The sequence below is a fragment of the Hemicordylus capensis genome, chromosome 1 (genome assembly GCF_027244095.1).
Source record: "Hemicordylus capensis ecotype Gifberg chromosome 1, rHemCap1.1.pri, whole genome shotgun sequence".
Taxonomy (NCBI): Eukaryota; Metazoa; Chordata; class Lepidosauria; order Squamata; family Cordylidae; genus Hemicordylus; species Hemicordylus capensis.
Window position 1 is genome coordinate 355,147,363 of NC_069657.1, and position 15,588 is coordinate 355,162,950.

The 15,588-nt window shown below is 42.4% G+C and overlaps 1 long non-coding RNA gene across 1 annotated transcript; it reads right to left on the reverse strand.

Moving 5' to 3' along the window:
- Window positions 1-2,594: 2,594 nt before the first annotated feature.
- Window positions 2,595-13,162, reverse strand: LOC128351975 (uncharacterized). The gene is made up of 3 exons (XR_008320155.1): window positions 13,054-13,162; window positions 4,388-4,551; window positions 2,595-2,741 (listed from the first exon to the last, which is right to left on the reverse strand). It is a non-coding gene; the product is annotated as an uncharacterized LOC128351975 (long non-coding RNA).
- Window positions 13,163-15,588: the final 2,426 nt, after the last annotated feature.

The following is a 15,588-nucleotide window of genomic DNA, read 5'->3' on the forward strand; positions in this document are numbered from 1 at the left end:
AGGTCTCTCTGAAAACTGATCTAACCTATATTTGCTTATATGAGTGCTCTGCTATTTGGCTCCATCTAATGTTCAACATATATACAGCAGGTTCACACCACTTGCTACAAGTAAGAGGGAACCAGCGGTTCCCAGGAAGTGCATGCTCCCACTGCAAGAAGCTACTTCCAGCTATTTCTGTGTCATCCAAACCAGGAATATGGAATGGAGAATGTTGGCTTCCCACTGCAGCCTAAAATCTATGTGAAAAGTATTCACCTAAAATCTGTAACCAAGAGCTGAAGCTGGGCAGAGAATGTTGAGCAAGGCTGGGTGGCAGTGAGAATCCAACATTCTGTAGACACAACATGGTGGGTTTGGATGACACAAAATGAGCCACATTTGTGGTTTGCAGCAGCAGCACACACTCCCTGGAGACCTCCAGTTCCCACCTACTTACTTGCATTGGGTCACCTGAATCTTCCCATTTTAAATAAACCAAATAGTATTATTAGGAACACAGGAAGCTGCCATATACTGAGTCAGACCATTGGTCTATCTATCTTAGTATTGTCTTCACAGACTGGCAGCAGCTTCTCCAAGGTTGCAGGCAGGAATCTCTCTCAGCCCTATCTTGGAGGAGCCAGAGAGGGAACTTGGAACCTTCTGCTCTTCCCAGAGCGGCTCCATCCCCTGAGGGGAAGATCTTATAGTGCTCACACTTCTAGTCACCCTTTCATATGCAACCGGAGTGGACCCTGCTTAGCTATGGGGACAAGTCATGCGTGCTACTACAAGACCAGCTCTCCTCTCCTCAATAATAATAATAATAATAATAATAATAATAATAATAAATAATTCGATTTCTATACCGCCCTTCCAAAAATGGCTCAGGGCAGTTTACACAGAGAAATAATAAATAAATAAGATGGCTCCCTGTCCCCAAAGGGCTCACATTCTAAAAAGAAACATCAGACAGACACCAGCAACAGTCACTGGAGGTACTGTGCTGGGGGTGGATAGGGCCAGTTACTCTCCCCCTGCTAAATAAAGAGAATCACCAAGTTAAAAAGGTGTTTCTTTGCCCAGTTAGCAGGGGCAAATAAGTGTAGAGATGGCAGACTCAGTGACACCATAAGATTCCCATGATCTCTCCACCAAAGGAAACCAGAATCTGGGTGGTGCTGTACAGGCGCGGAGCCAGTCAAAAGGCAGCCTGTGTCCAGCCCCGCTCGGTAGCCCCTCTAGTGATGCCCCATGCACATGACATCACATGCACAGGGGTGTAGCTTGAGCTCCGGAGAGCCCCAAGCAAGCTTGCCCCCCCCCCCAGGTCCAGGCTCCAAAGAGCCCCAAGTGACCCTGTCCAGCGAGGGAGAGAAACAGAAATAAATGCTGTCAGGCAGCAAGCTCTGACTGAAATGAATGGAGGAAAGCTCACTCAGAGCTCTTTGGAGCCTGGGCATGGGCAGGGGAGGGCTCACTTGGGGCTCTCCAGAGCCTGAGCCATGCCCCCCACCATGCGGGCTTCGACGGCCTTTCCCATTGGTGGCCCGGGTTCTTTGAATCCATTTGCACAATGGTGGCTCCACCCTAGTGCTGTATCCTTGGAACTTCACTACTGAGGGAAGTGGGGAGTGTCTCTAACAATATTATGTGTGTCTTCAGTTTACCTCTTACCACTTGTGCTGATTGCCAGATCTTAATTTCAACAGCTCCCACAAACAAAGAGGAAAGGCTCTTCAAGTTCTTGAAAGTCATGAAATTACCATGATTAAAATATAGGCAGTGGACAATGTTTGCCACTGAAATAATCCTTGTTATGTGGAAGCCGACAGTGTTGTTGTTGTTGTTGTTGTTTTGCATAAAATGGATTTAATTCACAAACTTGTGGGAGGAGAGCTGGTCTGTGGGAGGAGAGCTGGTCTTGTGGTAACAAGCATGACTTGTCCCCTTAGCTAAGCAGAGTCTGTCCTGGTTGCATATGAATGGGAGACTTGATGGATGAGCAGTTATTCCCCTTAGAGGATGGAACCACACTGAGAAGAGCATCTAGGTTCCAAGTTCCCTCGCTGGCATCTCCAAGATAGGGCTGAGAGAGTCTCCTGACTGCAACCCTGGAGAAGCCACCGCCGGTCTGTGTAGATAATACTGAGCTAGATGGACCAATGGTCTGACTCAGTATATGGCAGCTTCCTATATTCCTATATGTTTTGATCCAAACATAAGCTCCTTCCATTCATGGAAGGAGAGTTTCTCTTACAGAAGTGAGTAAGCAACTACTCTACACATACATTCCAATTTTATGCCGAGTAACCCACCCAAGGCCATTGGAATAAAGGGCATGTCAAGCTGGCCTCGTGGCCTCAGCATGCTTTGGATAATTATTGATATTAAGATTGCAGCCATTTATTTCAAGACGTTTTCATTTCCTGAAGAATATTCAGTTTTAATGTGTAATGAAATATCAGTTAGATTATCTGCACATTTTGATGAAGTGAGGACTTTTCACCATATATTTTATGAGGTCATTTTAAGAAAATGTGCTATGCACCATCTGTAGGTTTTACTGCTGTCCAATTACCTGCCACTGAAGCCTTCTTCTGTCTCTCATCAACATCATCTGCAGTACAGGCAAATTGCCCTCTGGGGCTCATTGAATTGCTTCAAAGCATCCTCTAATATACTCATGTTCTCTTCACTTCTCTTCCATTGTTTTTTATGTTGTGGAACAAGAACTAGGATAAATATTGGGAGGTATTCTCCCAACACAATAAAAAGCCAATTATTCTCCAGTAATGCACATTGTGGCAGATATAAAATATACAACTCGTAGCCTCACCACTCATAAATACAACTGAGCATATTTTATTACAGAAAAGTCTTTACAATAGTTTTTAAAAATCCTACACCCCTGTTCATTGTTTTCAGCTGGGGCAGAAACCATGGAAGTCAAATGTTTATGGCTGAACACATAGCCTCAAATGATAACGCTCATAAATTCAGGGGCAACTTAAAGTTTAACAGCCCTTGTTCATATCCTCCAACATATCACCAGTGGAAATAGGGACATGCCTGTGAATGTGTAGAGGGTGTGGTCAAGTCAACTGAGAGGTGTGGCATGCAGTTCTGGCTCAAGCATACCACAACTAGAAAACAGGTAATAAAGTGCATGTAGAGTGCATTATTTCAGATTACCAGAGTAGATGAGCCAAGGCTCATCTCCTTCCAACATTTAGCGGATGAAAATTGGGATATACAGGTAACAAACAATTCTTACACAAGGATTTCTGTCAAAGTCTCCCCCAGCCCCATTACCTAATGCTGAGGTCTGGATACTGCTCTTTGCTGGGACATTGCCCTAATGATGAACATGGAATGAATTAATGAAAATTAGATGGTCTTGGGCAAGATAGATATGAGGACAGATGGAAGGTTATTGGAGTAATATAATGCAAGATAGGAGAAAATGCTCACAAGGCTTTCTTTTCTTTAAAGTGATTGTGATAAATGTCTGTTAATTATCTATAAGGTTTTATTAACTTTTTAAACTTTTATAATTATTTATCTAGTTGTATAAGGTTTTATTAACTTTTTAAACTTTTATAATTATTTATCTAGTTGTATAAGTGAAGTATAATGTATATCAAGTTTTGTTAGATGAAGGTATAGTGAATATTTAATAAACATAATAAAGGAAATCATTAAGATGGAATTAGTATAAAATAAATGCATTAGGAAAATTACTAAATTAGGAAAAAACTAAAAGATAAATTAGTATCAAATTAGCATAAAAATTGAAATTAGCATAAAATTAAACCCATTGTATATAGTTATAGCCTTCAAAATGACTATAGTTATAGTGATTATAACTATAATGGTACAAACACACATATGTATAGCTATATACCATATATACCAGACAACAGACATTTTTTGAAAAAATATTATTTATATTTTAGTTCAAAACACTTCAGATTGCAGGCACCATAAAAAGTGGTGTTTGCCACTTCTTTTGCTTGCACATGGAGGGAATGCCTCCTTTAAGATCATCATGCTATGGCATATACATATGCATGCATCATCTAAAAACTTAGGAAGTATACTTCTTCTTGCTTCAGAACTAATATGCACATCTAGCAAATATAAATGAAATCAATGGAATGATCAATGAAAACTCTTATAATTACCAACTAAGATTGATTTAAATGGGTGACAACCCTACCATTATTTTACTTTGCTACACATCCTTAAAACACCAAACATACTAGGGCCTTCAGTTATAATAACTACTTCAGGTATAACAGAAATATTTATTCTTGCTGTACATGAACTAAATTTGAAGGAGATGATTTGAATGAAGAAATATTCAAAATAATAGAAAGGGAAACTGGGAAAGATTACCTACCATCTCTATGATAATCTATTGCAGGTGTTCACCACAAGATGGCTCAATAGGGGTAGGAAATGTAACTCATCATAGAAAACAAGTAGAATGAAATTTTGTTTCAAGCCAGAACTTTACAAAAAATTCTGGATCTGAAGTTCCTCCTTGGACCATCATTCCACCCCCTTGTGAAAGAAGAAGAAAGAAGAAACTTTATTTATGATCAATGATCAGAAAAATGGTCACAAAACCCAAAACCCTAAAACACCCCCCAATAGCATTATAAAATCCTTTAATTAAAAAAATCAAATTAAATATAGTGAGAACTCTCACTACAGAATTGAGTTACATCTCATCGGCTGTCATTTGTTTTCTAATTTTAATGGCTGCCAAGCAAAAATTAGCTACCTTTAAGGTAGTATCTGCATAATCAGAGAGGAGAAAAGCCATATATAGTAAGATTCATCCCTACCTGGCCTATTCAAAAGCGAAGGTATAATCAAACTGGCATGTGAATCTTTATAGAATGGGCAGTATAAAAGAACATGCAGTATTGTCTCAGGTGTTCCTTTACCACAAGGACAGGTCCTATTTGCTTGGGATGTTGAAGTACTTGGATCAAAACCCATGTGGAAGGAAAAAGGACATTCCTTCAATTATTATATATATATATATATATATATATATATATATATATATATATATATATATTCCCTTCTCCATTACAGGAACAGGCAGACCTTTTAAAGGGGGTTACAAGGGCTTCATACATTTTAATCCCGTAATGGCCAGAGGGGAAAGTGATACATTCTTTCTAACCACAAAAAACAGAAACATTCAAAGTATTTTCACTTTTACTGACTGTGCTTCTGAGGTTGAGAAGACAACAATTAATATAAAATCAAAAGAATGTGCTTGCTCCTCCACATGGGGGTGAAATTTTGGTCCAGGGGGCGGGTGGGCTTCAGATCCAAAATGTTTTTAAAAGTTCTGGTTTGAATCAAGCCACTTTTAGCACTTTCTCCTATTTTTAGTTTTTACAAAAAATTATCCCAATATCAGAGGAGTTACCCATAGTTCAATACTGCAAGTAGGGTAGAATATGCCAGCCAGAAATAGGGTGTACCAGGATCTGAAATGCAAGCCAATACAAACCAAGAAAACTGATCCACTCCCAACAATTATCCCATATGATACCTCATAAGAATAGACACAATAAATATAATGAAATTTATAATAACAATAACAATAACAACAACAATAATAATAATAATAATAGAAATTGAAAGGCTGTGGCAGAAAAAGACCAAAATAATCCCAGTGGTAATTGGCACCCTGGGTGCAGTCCCAAAAGACCTTGAAGAGCACCTCAACACCACAGGAGCCACAGAAATCACCATCAGCCAATTACAAAAAGCAGCTTTACTGGGAACAGCCTATATTTTGCGACAATATCTATAATAACCAACAGTATTGATGATAAAATTCAGCCATCCCAGGTCCTTAGGAAGGACTCGATGTCTGGATAAAACAAACCAGTCAATAACACCTGTCTGACTGTGTAAACAAGAAATAATATGACTAACTTAAGTAGCCAGATATATACATGTACAACATCTAAATATACATGTATGCAGTATTTAGATATATATTTATATATCTGTTTAATTAGAGCCCTGTGGTTGTCTTTGGTAGAATACAGGAGGGTTTTACCATTGCTATCTCCCATGCAGTATGAGATGATACCTTTCAGCATCTTCCTATATTGCTGCTGCCCCGTATAGGTGTTTCCCATCGTCTGGGACACATACCAGCAGGGATTACAACCAGCAACCTCTAGGGATGTGCATGGAACCAGGCGGGTGTGGCTCGAAGGCAGGGGGTGCCGCTTTAAGGGTGGGGGAGGGTGCACTTACCCCTCCCACTGCTCTTCCCCCACAGGTGCTCAGTTTTTTGGAAGTCTATGGGATGGCAGCATAACTCCTTGCTACCCCATTTGCCCCCATTTATCAGAACTGAGCAGAAGAATGTGGTGCGCCGGTGCATGTGCGTGGGCATGCGCACATCACATGTGGGCGCAGGCAAGGCAGGGGCAGGCGCAGGACAGGTGTAATGTGTGCGCGTCCACACTGGTGTGTGCAGGCACACCAGATACTTCCGCTCAGTTCCAGTCAATGGGGGCAAACAGGACGGCAAGGAGGTATGCTGCCACCCCACTGCCTTTCGAAAAACCAAACACTGGTGGGAGAAGAGAGGTGGGAGGGGTAAGTGCACCTCCCCCACTCTTAAAGCGGCACCCCCCCTCCTTCGAAGAAGTGGAACCACCGGCTGTTTGAACCGGTTCAGAGGTCCATAAAGGGCCTCGGAACCATAATCCAGTTCCATGCACATCCCTAGCAACCTCCGGCTTGCTAGTTAAGTCATTTCCCACTGCACTAAATTTTGTTCTTATTAAATTAATTGTGTCTATTCTTATGAGATATCATATGAGATAATTCTTGGGTAGTGGATTGGTTTTCTTGGTCTGTTTTGGGTAGAATATGCCAACATTGGCAGGTTTACACATCATGCCCAATGTTGACATCGCCTTCCTGACACCAGAAGTTGGGAGTGTGCCCATCCCTGGGGCTCTGGAAATTCCACTGAACTTCAGGTTCAGCATGACATGTATAGGCACCCTCTGATTCATTACAGATATATTGGAGGTGGGTGGGATCTAGTTTCTATATATTGTAGGGGTAATGTTAGAGTAGGTAGGACTGGGGAGATTCAGGTTCAAATCTCCAATCAGTTATGAAACTCATCTGAACTGGTTGCATTCTCTCAATTTAACCTGATGACACAGGTTTCTTGTGAAGAAAAAATGGGGGGAATAGAAGGTGCTGCTCTGAGCTCTGAAGGGGAGACTATAAATGTAATAATAAGGCTATTTTGGAGATTGCAAGCAATGGGTTTCTTATCTATACAAAGTCGTATAATTTTGACTGTACAGACTTTTAAATAAATATTTTCCTTATATATACAAAACTCAATTTTCGACATATAAAAATATAGTGTAAGTGGTATTCTTCAGGAAAAATACATGGAAACTTGATTTTAATTATCTCTTAAGTGGGGCAGGAGTTTAGTTATCAAGAAGATCATTGTAATCCTAATAATCAGCCATAAGACTATAGTGAAATGTTAGTCTAACGAAGTTAATGATTTCCAGTGCCTAAGAGCTAATCCAACTCATTAAGATACTGTAAAGTGTAAGGATTAATTCAACTTCATTTGGGCTATTCAACCATAGATTGTAATTACTTCAGCTCAAGCTAAGACCTGGTTGATGTCTAATTGAGCTTTTGAACTTTTAATAATAATTTAAAAGCCAGTTAATTTGGGGCTGTCTCCACAGGAAGTTTACAGCAAGTTAATTGACTCTGTTGCGTAGTGCTGCACTGTTTGGGTCATGGGCAAGGACAATATTAGCCAGTGTTTTACAATGTGAGCATACTGCCTCCCTAATTGCATTACAGAGCCAAGCTCCAACAGTGCATTGTAGTCCTGCTCACAAATGAAAGCTCACTCCAATCCCCACAAATCCATTTCCTCTGCCAAAGCAGGTCAGAGTCTTTGTTAGGCTTATACTTAGATTCAGCTAGAAAAGTATAAATACCAGGGAATGGGTTCTTGAGAGAAATAAATCTGTTTCCATGATAGGAAGAAATGAGAGTAAAAGCTGAGGGTAAAAGCTGAGTTCTAACCTCTAAACAATTTAAAGAAACAGTGGCTGACACCCTAACAAAGCACCAGTGCAATGGGAGAAGCACCGGTGCTTCTGAAAATTCAGCTAGTTCATTTCTACTGCTGTCTCAGCAATGGGGACAAGTTTTGATGACATGCCCTACCCTAGGAATGAAAACTATCTCCCTGAGAGTCACAGAGCCCTCGGGGTCATATTTTCAAGTGACTCAGGGGGCTTCCAAAGGAAGGGGAAGTTGCTGAAATTCACACACAGACACACCAGTACAGCATTAGTCTGGAACTCTTTAGAAGCATTGGTGCAACAGTGCTCATTGCACTGGTGCTCTGTTAGTCAGGGTGTCAGCCAGTGCACTAAAGCCAGAACCCCAAGAGAGACACTGCTCTTCATCCCCATCAGACATGGCTATCAACACCCTCTACTGGTGTCTTCAATGCAATATATGACAACAGCACAGGGAAAGCTGGGGGACATGTTTTTTGTCTTATGTTCCCTCAATGGCGTGGGAGGTGCAGCAAAACAACTTCATTGTGTGTTGCCCAGGTAACATGAGAAAGCCCAGACCACACAGGAGGAGCCCACATTGCAGTTCATCCCCACATCTAAGTAAACCCTCAGAAAACTGGATTAATGCTGATGTGGGAGGAGTTGCAGTACAGCTCCCATATAGCTTCTCATGTTTCCCTACAGGCATGAGGAGGAATGGTACTGGTGCAGTTCTTACCCTGCCAATGAAATGTAAATATGCAGACATAAAGCTCATTCTGCATATAGATTTTGGCGCAATGATTGGCATCCCATTGGTGAGTTTGCATCCTCAGACTAGGTGTACTGTGATGCAACAGTCTCTGAGTCAATTAGGGCCATTGCATGCAGACAATAAAGACACAAGACAAAGCATATGGAATCAAATAGGGCCACAACTTTATTGACTGATTAATGAAAGGAGAGGATTGTGCTCCACCCACCCACCCCACAGTGTGGTTCCAAAGAACTTGCTGCTTGAGCCCAAGCCAGCCAGAATAACCTAGAGCAAATCACCTCCGCTCCAGGCATCATCATGCCTAAGGCCGTCCTCTGCCCATCATAGCCACCTAATGTGCAGGCACCTGTCCTAGACTTCACAACCCCTAAGCCGTAAAGCATTAGAGGGTGTTGAATCCTATTGAAAGGTTGAAGAAAGCCACCACCAGCACTCCCTGAGCTATAAAGCATCTTGGGACTACAATTACCTCTCCTTATGCCAAACACGTGGCTAAAAAGGTGCTCACCAGAAGGCAAAAACCCCAGAAACTGCACTGTACCTGCCATTGTGACCAGGGAATAACCTGAACTAACTAATTAAGGCATATAGTGTGAGGTAGGCAAAAAAGACCCCCGAGCAAAGCCAATCTATCAGAGGCCAAGAAATTCCTACCCGGACCCCCAAATGGGATGGCCAGCCAGAGCCCACACTATAGCCAGGAATGAGTGGGAGGGGCTGCACTCAAACTCCAGACTGAGTTTGGGGCGGGACGCAAGGTGCAACAGCAGCTCGGACCCTGCCCCCAATGGTCCACCAGCCAATGGCTGGTCAGAACAAGCCTCATGCCTTTAGAAAGGCCAGGGCAAAGCACCCACCCCCAGACTAGCTGAGAGGAGCAGACGACCCCTGCTAACTTGGCAAAGAGGCACCTCTTAACATGGTGATTCTCTTGATTTAGCAGGGGGAGAGTAAATGGCCCTATCCACCCCCAGCACAGTACCTCCAGTGACTGTTGCTGGTGTCTATCTTGTGTTTCTTTTAGATTTTGAGCCCTTTGGGGACAGGGATCCATCTTATGCATTTATTATTTCTCTGTGTTAACCACCCTGAGCCATTTTTGGAAGGGCAGTATAGAAATCGAATTAATAATAATAATAATAATAATAATAATAAGAAGAAGAAGAAGAAGAAGAAGAAGAAGAAGAAGAAGAAGAAGAAGAAGAAGAAGAAGTGAGTTCCCTCACTCCTGCCAATGGCTGCAATTGACATGAGTTGGTGGTGAGAAGGGGACAGCTTCACCTCACGTGCTGTTCTGCTTCACATCAGAGGGAGAAAATACTCCACAGGGATTTTCCCCTGTGGAGCAAAAAGGATGTATATACATAATCTCACAGCTTTAAGCAAAGGAGATGGAAGGCTATGGATTGTGAGGAGTTGTAAGAGGTTGCACATTCATGGCCTTCTTATTCAAAAAATATATTTGCATATCCAACCTTTACAAAATACAGACTCAGGCTTTTATTTTCTAATGTGTTTAAAAGAGAAGACAATCTAATTAATTCCAGCTCTAATATGTGTTGTTAAGTCAGCCTTTAGTATTTAGGCGACAGAAAGTTTTTTCAGAGGAGAAACGTTGACCACAGGGGAGAGCAAGCAGTGCTGTAGCTTGATAGCTCTTGACGGGCCTGATTTGATTAATCCTCTGGATTTTATAAAGATGCTGCTGAGGAAGGCACCATTCAATAAATTAGAAGAGCAAGAAAGACGACTGTGTGCCTGACACAACAGGAGCATTTAAATGATTAACCTTGTAAGAGTAGAATGTACAAGATGAGATTGTAGGGAGAGGAAGCATGTCAAACTCTTAAATGTGCTTCCCCCAGAATCAATGAATATCCATAGCATCCCATTATTGTGAAGCATAGCAAAGTCTTCAGATATCCATTTGAGTTAATAGGCATTTAACTTTTAAAGGGGAGACTCTAAAAATGGGGAATGTTGGTAAATAAATTGTGAGGTCTTTCACACAACCTTGGCTGGGAGGGTGGGTGGGTGGGTTGGGGGGAAGGCAGTAAGCAGGGACCATTTGTGCTCTCGCCACACCGTGAACCCACATGAGCAGCAGCACAGCAAAGGCTGTAGCGGGCAGTGGGAGGAGGAGGACTTCTTCCACTCCCGCATCCTGGGTGTGTCATGCCATGAGTACGGAAGCTAATTGCATTAGAGCGGCAGCTGAGCTCAGCATGGCCACTCCGTCCCCCCAGACTCACTGACGAAAATGGCCAGGGGCCGGGGGAAGCCTTCTAACCCGGCGGCAATCACTCCAATGATTGCAGGTTTGCCTAACCTCAGATAACCATCGGGGTTAAAAGTCGGGTTAGGAAGGCGGGCAGTGCCTTGATCCTGGTCCTGTACATGAGCAGCCTAGCTCAGGCTGGGCTGCCCTAGCTGGAGCTAAGCTGCCCATGAGAACAGCCTCAGTGGGTTCTACTAAATAAATGGCCATTTGGCTAGAACATGATTTCTTTCACCATGTCCTCCTTTAAGTAATGATATTCTTTTTTTTTTTTTAATTATTTAATTCTTGGAGAAAAATGAGCTTCCAAATCAGCTGCTCTTTCAGATTGATCTCTGGTAGGATTGAGCAGATATCTCCACTCCTATGGAAGCAGATTGCTTGCTGAGCACAAAACACACAACACTAAAGAGTTACAATCAAAACAGATACAGTACAATTGGTTTTTTGGATTTTGTACACTGCCTAGAGATGTTCGTATCAGGCAGTATAAAAATATGATGAATAAATAAATGAATGAATAAACAAACCATAAAAACAAAAGCACTTGCATGCCTTGCATTCATCAAGTATAATCCAAAGCAGGCATTTTAAATTACCACAGCCATAGTAGTCTGATACTACTAGATTTGCTCTGCATTTCAAAAACCAGCAGATGATGCTAGCACACAATTGTACCGTTACGTTAGTGCCCAGAAGAGGGAAAGTTGTTTTCATGAGAGAAGAAGAAATGGCAATAAACATCATCACTTCTACGTAGTATGGTCTGACTCCCTAAGTCAAGACCTTACTTAGGTCAAAAGGGGCCATTTTTCATGTAAATTCTGGTAACTGGAAGGAATAAGTGCTCCCCCACCTTGATAATGTTTACGGAGTCATATCCCACATAGAGTCCCTTCACACTAATATACAACATGTGGATGTCAGGGGGTGAGGCTGGCATAGTATCCAATGTCAGGGCATGGCCAGAAAGCATGGTACTGTTTCCCTTTTGGGTATATCCTGGAGGTGAAATGATAGGGTCCCCATCAATCCAGTAACTTTGTGCAGTTTTGAACGGATAAATGGCTGAAATTTACTGGTCACAGAATCATAGGGCTGGATGGGACCTCATTGTCATTTAGCAACTATCAGTCATGAAGATCTTGAACACATTAATTCATTTCTATATTACACAACAACCCCATTGAGGATTCACCCCAGCATGCAGATTAGTGTACTACTGTCATGGATTAACACAGTTAAGACTTTGTTGTCTCTGGCTTCATTATGACCTGCTTCTTTTGCATCACACCCCACCCCCTCTACTGGATCAGACAATCAAAGCAATGATCCAGCTGCCTCAGAATCCTGTCTCTGACAGTGGGCCCAAGACAATTGGACTATGTGTCCACTGCCAAACCAATGGTTAGAACCAATTCTGATAAGTCTTCTAATTACTAGAGTTGTGCATCACATTGATGCACACTTACTTAAGTTTCTCCTCACAACAACCCTGTGAAGTAGGTTAGGCTGAGAGAGAAGTGACTGGCCCAGAGTCACTCAGCAAGTCTCATGGCTGAATGCGGATTTGAACTCGGGTCTCCCTGGTCCTAGTCCAGGACTCTAACCACTACACCACTTATTAATGGCTTAATGCAATCCTGACCACCATTTTCATCTTTAGCATGATGTGAGAATGGGCAGGATCAGGATCAAGCCAATAATTCAGCCCATGCACAGCCTACGAATTACCTTCTTGGGGAGTGGAAGACTCCCCTAAAATCCCTATTCCCACCCTTATCAGTGCGATCACAGTTTACATCACTGAGCATTTGTTTGGCAAAGAGGACCTTGGTGTGTGGTGAAGAGATCTCTTGTGTGCAGCCTGCTGATGTGCAAAAAGAAGTAGAACCTCTTACTTGCTCCAGATCCTCAGATGTATTAAACATACATTTAGAAAACACTCCAAAAATGGTAGGAATATATACAGTGTAGCTGTGCTAGTTGCTGCTTATCCCTGTATATTCACATTCATTCTTAACCTTTTCTAGTAGGCCTTTTCAGCATGACTGAGATGAAGATTCGGTATTGGTGCAGAGGCTTTTGATGTCACAAAGCATTGATGACTATGTATTTCCTGGAGGCATTGTGGATACAATGGAGGCTGCTAGGTGGCTATTTGAATTACTAAGGGAATGGAAGCAAAGCTGAAAGGCTAAAACAGACACCCATTAAAATTGATAGCAGTGGGGGAGGGGGCAGAAGATTAGTCATCCAACACACTGGATACTATCATTGGTTAGAATGTTGCTGGATACAGTTCTTTAAGGGACTTCATAAGGCCCTGACAATTCTAAATGGATGGTTGTACAAAGAGCCGTGAGGGATCAGAGGGGAGATGCAGGTGGGGAGACAGACTTCAGAGTGAGGAAACATTGCCTTGAGGAAGAGGGCTGAAGGCAGAAGCCTAGCCTAGCCTGGGCTAGGCTGTTCATGTGGAGCGTCAGCATCTTTGCAGATCTCAGCACTCCCGCCCAGCTGAACCCTACTTTTAAGACCAGCTTTTAGCTGAGGTTAAGGGAGTGAGGGCACACAGCTCTAAGATACACAGAGATGGGTGCCTAGAATGCCTGTCTGATGGGGGATATCTCCCAATGCACCACACTTGGTGCATGGTGCATTGTGGGATACCTGGAGGCTGGGACAGAGCTCTGCACTGCCTGGCACAGCACTGCTCATCTGGGAGTGTGGTAGAGAGCCAGCGTGGTGTAGTGGTTAGAGTGCTGGATTAGGACCGGGGAGACCCGAGTTCAAATCCCCATTCAGCCATAATACTAGCTGGGTGACTCTGGGCCAGTCACTTCTCTCTCAGCCTAACCTACTTCAAAGGGTTGTTGTGAAAGAGAAACTTAAGTACGTAGTACATTGCTCTGGGCTCCTTTGAGGAAGAGCGGGATATAAATATAATAATAATACATACATACATACATACATACATACATACTGCCAGCAATGTTCCAAGGATCATCTGGGAGGAAGGCAACGTTTCACAGCCATCCCCCTGGCCCACCCTCCCAAACAGTCATGTGAATAGCTCCATTGCCTAATGAAGGACTCTTTGCAAAAGGTTCTTTTTAAAGTGGTAAACATGTATGGCTAGTCATTTCTTAAAAATAAGAATGCCAATTTACATATGCACAAAAGCACCATATGGTACCATGCCCTCAGCTCTTGCATGCCTTCAGCCCTTGCCCGTGGGCTTCTCAGAGGAATCTGGTGGGCCCCGGTGTGAAAAAGGATACTGGATTAGATAGGCCTTGGGCCTGATCCAGCAGGACTGTTCTTATGTTACATTCTTATCATTACAGGTACAACATGAACCATAGTATAATATTTAGGTTTAAAAAAAAAATCACAGTCTAAAATACCAAGTCTTACAAGTGTTATGTGTCTCAAAACAACAAGAATGGTTACCTGAACTTTACTAGGATTATTCAGCTGTTTTCCCCTGATGCAGCAACAGCATCCTAGTGGAATGCATGAGGCATTCAGGTAATCATTCTTGTAGTTCTGAGATATTTTGACAATTGCAAAACCTGATAGTTTCAAAAATTAAAAATATGATATTGTCGTTCCTATTGTACCTGTAAAGACATTCCACAGTGTTGCATGCATATGGAAACTGGCATTTTTATTTTTCCAAAATGACTCATTGTACATGTTTACCATTTTTATATTTTTAAAAAATATATTTCAAGAAGGATTTCCCCAAAATGAATTGGACTTTTTAAAAAATGGGACTGATCTTCCTCTTTTTGTTCTTGTTCTTCCACATCTACCCTTCCCATAACTCTAATCCAAAAATGGTTAGGTAATGTTAATCTTGTCAGTGCAGAAAATCTTGCATGAAAAATAAATCTTTGTTTTTGATAGAGTACTGCAACATGGTGGTGAGGTAGAGTGAAAGAATGAAGACAGACTATTCTTGACAATATCCAGCCACTCACCATGGCTCATCCATGGCACAGCTTCTTTCCCTCAGCCTCATGTGAAATGAAGTATGAGGCAAGGGCGAGCCTAAGATTGGCTGACAGGCTTTGTGGGCAGTTTTTGCAGCTCCCACCCTTCTAGCCTGACAGTCTGAGTTGGGAAATAAACTAAGCATGCGTGAGTTGGGAAATGAACTAAGCATACCTGTTCAGACCACTTCTCTCTTTGGTGGCAGCAGAGCCGAACAATGCCAGTGATTGGCAGCAGCAGGAGCTTGGTGGCAACAGGAAACTTAGCAGTGGTGCCACCTTATCAGATAGGCAAGGGAAACAGAAAGCAGTAGGAGTCAGCTGGGCTTCATGGTAGCAGTGGCAGCAGTGGCAATGGCTTTCCAGCCTTGAGTCAGCGAAGGCCATCTCACTGGCTGCAGCTGCTGGAGCATCAGGCTCAGCACAAGCTCTCAT